General features: G+C 40.2%; 1 non-coding gene across 1 annotated transcript; it reads left to right on the forward strand.

Annotated features, from left to right (window-relative positions):
- The first annotated feature begins 314 nt into the window (after positions 1-314).
- LOC122030683 lies at positions 315-420 on the forward strand. The gene has a single exon (XR_006125545.1). It is a non-coding gene; the product is annotated as a small nucleolar RNA R71 (small nucleolar RNA).
- Positions 421-8,350: the final 7,930 nt, after the last annotated feature.

Consider the following 8,350-nt stretch of genomic DNA (forward strand, 5'->3'; position numbering starts at 1 on the left):
ATAGCACTATGAAATCCTCCCGATAAAGATGAATATCTTTCTCCAAAAAGTTTTGAGTTCCACTGCTCTCTTGGCTTGGTTCCCCTTTGACTGGCAACTCTATCTCCACCCTTTTTATCTTTGGACTTCTGAATAAGAGAGTTATTTGGTTTTCTCCCCACCATTCGTTGAGATTTGCTACTACTCGGTCTATTACTTAACATGCTTCATTCAAAATTTTATTAAGCAAAGATCCACCTACAGCCTAATCTAGTAGATTCTTGTTTTGGAAGGATATCGTTATATAAAATGTACAGATTACCAACCAATCCTTGATCTCATGATGTGGGCATTGATATAAAAGATTTAAGAATATGTCCCATGCTTGGCATAATGTTTTCCCTTCCTTCTATTCGAAATACAGTATTTGATTCCTGAGTTGAGTTACCTTCTTTGGGGGAAAATATTTGCTCAAAAACTTTCTCTCGAGTTCATCCCAAGTTTTGATAATTTTGGTTTGCAAAGTGTTAAGCTATACTTTTGCAACGTCTTTGAGGCTAAAAGGGAAAACCATTAACAAAATTGAATCTGAAGAGATCCTTTCATACTTCATTGTGTTACAGCACCTATACAACTCTATTAAGTGTGAGTAAGGACTTTCTGTATCCGACCCTCCAAACTGATCTTCTTGAATTTTAGAAATAAAGGTTGGATCAAAAGCAAAGTTGGGAACGTGAGTTTTTGGTAACACAATAGGACTAAATTCTTTTACTGATTTGGGTGCAGCATAGTCTTTTAGAGGTCTTTGAACCATCTTTATTTGATTAATTAACTTGTTAACTGAAAATGCAAGTCTTAACAACAAGAATTTACAATGCAAAATTCAAAATTGTGTTCAAATGGAAAAATTAAAATTAAAACGCAGGAAAGAAATTGTAGAAATAAAGGAAAGAAAATGCAAGATATATGAAAAATAGAAGTGTAGAAATATTTACAAAATAGAAAAGAAAATAATGTTTAGTCTAATTCAAATGATTATCAACTAATGTTATATGTGCAGTCTCTGGCAACAGTGCAAAAAACTTGATGTGTACAATCCACAAGTGCACGGTTGTCATCAAATAATAAAAGATATTGAACTCATAATAACTGGATATAAGCACTAGAGATCAATGACAATGAATTAGCTAAATGATCGATGATTGAGAATCTATGCACTAAAGTAAAGAGAAGTAAAATTGGGAGAAAGAGGAAGAAAGATAGAGAGAGAGATTTCATTATGATACTAATCAATGTACTAAGGATCACCAATCACCCATCCTCTATCCCTATGTGTAGGTCCCTTTGGAGGCCGGCAAGAGGGGAGGGGTGAATTGCCCTACAAAATAAAACCAAAACCCTTCTCGGATATTCAACTAACTTAAAAGAACTTGTAATTAAAAAGCAGAGACTAATTAAAACAGAAAAACAGACACCAGAGTTTTACTTGGTTTGCAATCAGGGGATTGCTAATCCAAGGAATGTAAGCGCACTATCTGATTCTCCTCTGGGCGGAGTAGCCTCTTACAGCGTTGAACGTACAAGAAGAAAAGTAAAGCACACAGAAGTTGATTACAAGTTCGTCGTTCTAATTAATTGATTTGCTTCTGGACCAAGGCTATATTTATAGCCTTGGTCGGGGCGCCTGGAAGGGTTCCGGGCGCCCTGGGGGGATAAAACTTTATCCCCCAACGTTCAGATCGAGTTTGACTCGATCTGGTCAAAAGCCACATTCCGGGCGTCCCGGATGGTTCCGGGCGCCCCGGATGGTTCCGGGCGCCCCGGAGGGGTCCGGGCGCCCCGGATGGTTCCGGGCGCCCCGGACCCCAAAAGTCAACTTTGGTTGACTTTTTCCGTCTGGTCGCTCTGCTTCGGTTCAGCTCGTCTCGGTCCGGGTTTTTTGTTCCGGCTCCACTAGCTTGGGTGATCTCGGCCATCCGGAATAGGGCTCACCCGAACCCATGTTCCGGCCTTCTCCTCGAGCAGCCTTCCTTCCCGGTTTCTCGTCCCTCGAACGCCGCACACGTTCTTCTCGTCCACCGGTGTACTCTTCCGCGGACACCTCGTCCCTCAGACGCACCGAGCCCGTCGGCTCTCTCCCGTGCCGTCCTTCTCGCTAGCCGCGTCTTCCGCTCGACTTCCTGTGTTCCTAAGTTCATGCACACTTAGACACAAGGGTTAAACAACGCAGGACCTAACTTAACTTGTTTGATCACATCAAAACACTTCGGGGTTCCAACAATCTCCCCCTTTTTGATGTGAGCAACCCAAGTTAAGCTAGGGAAAAACAGATGAAATAAAAACAATTTATTTGTAATTAAGTCCAAAGATATTTCATAAAAAAGTTTATATACCTCCCCCTAGACTAGACTTAATATTCTTCTCCCCCTTTGATCACATTAAAAATAGGGGTTCTTTAAACAAGTCTAAAAAAAAATTTAAGTGAATTTTCATAAAAAACTTTCTAAGGCAATTAATATTAATTTCTAAGGCAATGTTTCAAAAGAGAATATTTAGTAAAAAAAATTCTAAGTCAATATTCAGAATATCTTTTATCTAATTTCATAAAAGATTTCTAAGGCAATTTTCAAAGGAAAATGTCTAAGACAATATTCATAGAAAAATTTCTAAGTTAAAAAAGATCTAAGTCAATAATTATCAGAAATTTTCAAAAAAAAAAAATTATTATTATTATATATATATATATATATATATATATTTTTAAATATTTTCTAACACAAATTGAATAACTCTTTTAAAGCATTAGGTAAATTAAATTAATGCTTTTTCAGTTAGTCAATTAAACTTTTCATTTCGATACTGGGCTTCCAGGTCGTGGCGAGGCACTAGGCCTTCTTGGTTATTGGAGCAACAACCACTTCCTTAGACAAAGCCTTATAATAAAATTAGTCATTTAATTTCCTTGCTGAAAATGCTAAGTCTAATTTTAAATTAAACAAGTTTTTGGAACCCAGTAGAGGTTCCTACCTACAGGGTTAACCAAGTATTTCCTAGGTACATAGATTTTTGATATATTTCTAATTTGACTTTGATGAAATCTATAGTACCAATTTAAACCTCTATAATTTCTAAAAGTAGAAATATTTGAACTTTTATATTTTTTCAATCTTTCTATTTCTTCTTTTAGTTTTTCATTTTCAATTTTCAATTTATCAAAATCCTCTATAAGACATGATTTTGCTAAAATTCTTTTTGTTTCCAAAATTTCATTTTTTAATTTGACATTTTCTTTTTCTAATTTATACATGGATTTAGTCATTGCCTTAATGCCAGAGTAAAGTTGATCAGGGGGTAAGAGGCATACCTCACTTACCATGTCAGACTTAAAGCCTGAATCTCCCCCTGCTTCGCTGCCTTCATCCGAGGTCGCTCCCTCTTCATCGTTGCTCGATTCTGATATACTTTGTCCATCGTGGCTTGCCATCAGTGCTATCCCGGCGTATTCTTGAGCTTCTGATTCAGATGAAGAAGTGTCATCCCAAGTTGCTTTTAGGTTGTGTTTCTTGGGAGACTTCCTTTTGTCCTTTTTGAGTTCTGGGCAGTCTTCTCTTATGTGTCCCTCCTTCTGACACTGGTAGCATCGCACCTTTCTTCCTCCTTTTTGATTCTTTTTATTCTGCATTTTAAATTTATTAGACCTAAAGAATTTTTTAAAATTTCTTACCATGTGCGCTTCTTGATCGTCTTCGGAGTCTGACTCGAGTTCATCCTTCTGAGTTGTGTTCAGCGCTATAGTCTGGGTTGTATCCTTTGTCGTTCCTGCACATCTAGTTTCGTGTAATTCAAGAGTGGAAAAACATTCCTCTAATGTACTTACCTCCAGGTCCTTTGAGATGTAGTAGGCGTCGATTATTGACGTCCACTCTGGAGTTCTGGGAAAGGCGTTGAGTGCGTAGCGTAAGGCGTCCCGATTTGTTACCTTTTCACCGAGGTTCTCGAGACCAGTAACTAGTTCTTTTACCTTTGCATGTAGACCGGCTACTTTCTCACCTTTCTCCAAGCGGATGTTCATTAGTTTGTTTCGGAGGATGTCCCTTCTAGCGAGCTTCGCTTCGGATGTGCCTTCGTGGAGTTCTAGAAACTTCTTCCAAAGTTCTTTAGCTGATGAGTAGCTTCCGATGCGGTTTACTTCCTGAGGCGGTAATACGCTTAGCAGGTGATGTTCCGCACGGCTGTTTGCTACGAACTCATTCTGCTCTTTTTTTGTCCAATTGCTTTCTTCTTTTTCTTCACCGTTCTGATTTGTTGGAGCTACAAAACCATATTTCATAATAAAATAAATTTCAATCTCGGTTTTTAGAAATACCTCCATACGACGCTTCCAGTCTGTGAAGTTCCCCTCGAATTTTGGTGGAACGATGCTTGGTCCGGCCATCTTTCTTGCTTCGATCGGCGGTTAGTCCTCCTGAAGCGTCCTCGCTCTGATACCACTTGTAGGTCCCTTTGGAGGCCGGCAAGAGGGGAGGGGTGAATTGCCCTACAAATTAAAACCAAAAACCCTTCTCGGATATTCAACTAACTTGAAAGAACTTGTAATTAAAAAGGCAGAGACTAATTAAAACATAAAAACAGACACAGAGGTTTTACTTGGTTTGCAATCAGGGGATTGCTAATCCAAGGAATGTAAGCGCACTATCTGATTCTCCTCTGGGCGGAGTAGCCTCTTACAGCGTTGAACGTACAAGAAGAAAAGTAAAGCACACAGAAGTTGATTACAAGTTCGTCGTTCTAATTAATTGATTTGCTTCTGGACCAAGGCTATATTTATAGCCTTGGTCGGGGCGCCACGAAGGGATAAACTTTATCTCTAACGTTCCGATCGAGTTTGACTCGATCTGGTCAACATCCCCAGGCGCTCAGGGCGCCCCGGATGGTTCCGGGCGCCCGGACCCCAAAAGTCAACTCGGTTGACTTTTTCCGTCCGATCGCTCTGCGGTTCAGCTCGTCTCGGTCCGGGTCTTCTGTTCCGGCTCCACTAGCTTGGGTGATCTCGGCCATCCGGAATAGGGCTCACCCGAACCCATGTTCCGGCCTTCTCCTCGAGCAGCCTTCCTTCCCGGTTTCTCGTCCCTCGAACGCCGCGCACGTTCTTCTCGTCCACCGGTGTACTCTTCCGCGGACACCTCGTCCCTCAGACGCACCGAGCCCGTCGGCTCTCTCCCGTGCCGTCCTTCTCGCTAGCCGCGTCTTCCGCTCGACTTCCTGTGTTCCTAAGTTCCTGCACACTTAGACACAAGGGTTAAACAACGCATGACCTAACTTAACTTGTTTGATCACATCAAAACACTTCGGGGTTCCAACACTATGCACATGTAGAAAGTTTAATTCATTACCGACACTTCCTCGTAGTGGTCATGTCAAAGTGTCATCTCTATTAACATCCAATGCTTCCTAATGAAAGTGATTCCTATGAAGTCTGGTTGAAGAGATACCCTTGTCACTAGAGCCTCCCAGTCATGCATCCACAAGAATACACAAAATAGTTGATAATATGAACATAAAAATAACCCAATAAGCTTAATTCTATACTTTCTTGTGGAGAATTACTCCCCCTTTCAATGTGATGTTCTAGATGTCCAGTTAAATGGTTACCCTTGTTACTAGGCTCCCCTAGTTATATGATCTAGGGCATCCCCTCTATAGGTGAACAAAACCATGCAATCATTCAACCATACGTGAGATTCAAGCACAAACACATTACACACACATAAGATTAAATGAATACAAGGCATAAACAATGCCATATGGAAAGGAAATTGGCAAATCCAAGAGTATACATCAATCATACATCACAATTACTCTCTTAATCCTAAAACAATAAGATATACTCCATAACAGAAAGGAATGAATCCAAGGACATTGAAATCATAAGCTCAAAACCTGATATAAAGAGAAGAGGGGAGAAGAAGCTTATCTAAGACGTTGAGTAATCTTTGGATCCAATCCCACACTTTCGGAGTTGAAGAAGATGATGAAAATAACTCTAGATCTTCAATTGGAGTGTGGAGAGGGCTCCCAAAGGGGAGAACCTTCCTCTCTTGAAGAAGGCGAAGAACTCCCCTTATATAGAGCAGGACACAGCCCAGGACACGGCCTGTGTCACGGTCGTGCCCTTTGGCACGACTTGACCTTAAAGCCACACTGCCCGAGTAACATGGTCATGCCTTTTGGCATGACTATGGTATGACTCCACTAGACTAAAAATGGCACGACCGTACCTTTTGGCACAACCAAGGCTTGAACTAGTTTTGGTAGCTTGGCACGACCGTGCCTTTGGCACGACCCTAGCTTGATTGAGTTCTGGTAAGCTGGCACGATCATGTGAAACCACACGGCTAGAAGTTGACTCTTCTCTGGATGAATGGCACGGTCGTGTGGTGCTTGCCCACGGATAAAGGACCACAATCGTATTAAACCACACAGCCAAAGCTCTGCTCTTCTTCTTTTGTCTCTCTAAAATATATTTCAACACCGATTTCAATCCAAAAATGCATCTTGTCAATAGAAAACCAATTAAAAGTAGATCTTCGACAAAGAAAATAATTATGATAAAAATATGATAAAGATGGGTGAAAATTCATAGAGCATATGCAAAGAAAGCAAGTGAATGTGCATCAAAATATGCATAAAAGTATATATATTCTAAGCACATCATAGATATGGTGAGAAATCTTGATCCAAGTCTTCTACACAAAGCTATAAGCCCGTGCCAGTTTGTATAAAGTATAAAACTTTATAAACCTTCTGAGCAATATGGAGATCCTTTATGATGATAACCAACACATTTGGACTCCTAGGCACTGCAGAAACCTACATGAGTTTGAATGTACCTAATCGAAACTCTCTAAATCTATCAATGAGTTTTGACCAAAATCCATTGATGAATCTAGAGTATTTGGATTTTTAAAATATTGCCATGAGATGAGAGAGGTTAGTGTGTAGAAGGTATATATGGTGTCTAATCCTGGTCCTAATACATGTAAATAAAGTTATGGTCTCATGCCAACTACCACAAACTATGGTGCTAGTTTTTGTAGGCTAGCACCACTGTTTGATTCTGATCGTACTTTATGGTATTTGTTCAAAGATCAGAACCACTATGTTCTAAAATTTTAAATTATTTTGAGCACTATTGGAAGGACCTTAAAATAGTAAAAGAGGGTTTATTTGGACTCTAGTTCACTTAATAAATTCATGGGAGTTGGAATGTGTCTAATCGGAGCTCTCTAGATCCATCAATTGGTTTTGACTAAAACTCATAGTCAAAACCAATTGATGGACCTAGATGATTTGGATTTTTAAAATTTTGCAATGAGATAGAAGTATGAAGTATGTAGAAGGTAGATATGGTGAGAAATCATGGTCTTGAGTCTCTTACACGAAGTTATAAGTCTGTCAATTGGCACAAAGTTTACAACTTTCTAAACCTTTTGAGTAATGTTGGGAATCCTTTGAGATGATAACGGAGGGTGCTCTTAGACTCTTGAGCACTATAGAAACCTAAAAGTGTTGGAATGAGTCTGATCAAAGTTTTCTATGTCCATTAATAGATTTTAATTAGAACCAACACTGTGGTGTTGGTTACTGAAGAACAACACCACTTTGATGATAGTCTTTAGAAACCAGCACCAAGTTTGTGCTAGTTGACATACGACCATAACTTCTCTTACATGTATTAGGACCAAGATTGGATACCATATATACCTTCTACACACTAACCTCTCACATCTTATGTAACGACCCGCCTTCTACTACTAGGCTGTAAGGTCAAATCGCTACAGTTATGCTGTGCTATACTGTGCGGAAAACTGAACTAATTTAAATTTTTGCTAAACTATTAACTTCGGATCGATCCACAGACCGATCTACTGATACTGGTACGGTAGGAAACTCCGGATCGTTCAACCAACCGATCCATAACTAGGCTGTAATTCTGTATGCTGCTGGATCGGTCTGCCGACCGATCCAGCCGGTCCCTGATCGGTCTGCTGACCGATCAGTGAGCCGCAATCCAGCTCCTGATCGATCCACGGATCGATCAGGGAACGAACAGAAAGTTTCTGTTCGCAGAAACCAGATCGCTGATCGGTCTACCGACCGATCAGAGGCTATCAGAATACGAACAGAAAGTTGCTGTTCACAGAAATCAGGTCCCTGATCGGACTACCGACCGATCAGAGACTCCCTGATTGGTCTACTGACCGATCAGGGGTACTGATTTCAGGCTGAAACTCTGATTTCAGCAGATTTCGTGCCAAAATCAGTGAAACACTCTACAAATACTAATAACTATTCTATCATGCATTGGGTA

This window comes from Zingiber officinale, chromosome 10B (assembly GCF_018446385.1).
Source record: "Zingiber officinale cultivar Zhangliang chromosome 10B, Zo_v1.1, whole genome shotgun sequence".
NCBI classification, from domain to species: Eukaryota; Viridiplantae; Streptophyta; class Magnoliopsida; order Zingiberales; family Zingiberaceae; genus Zingiber; species Zingiber officinale.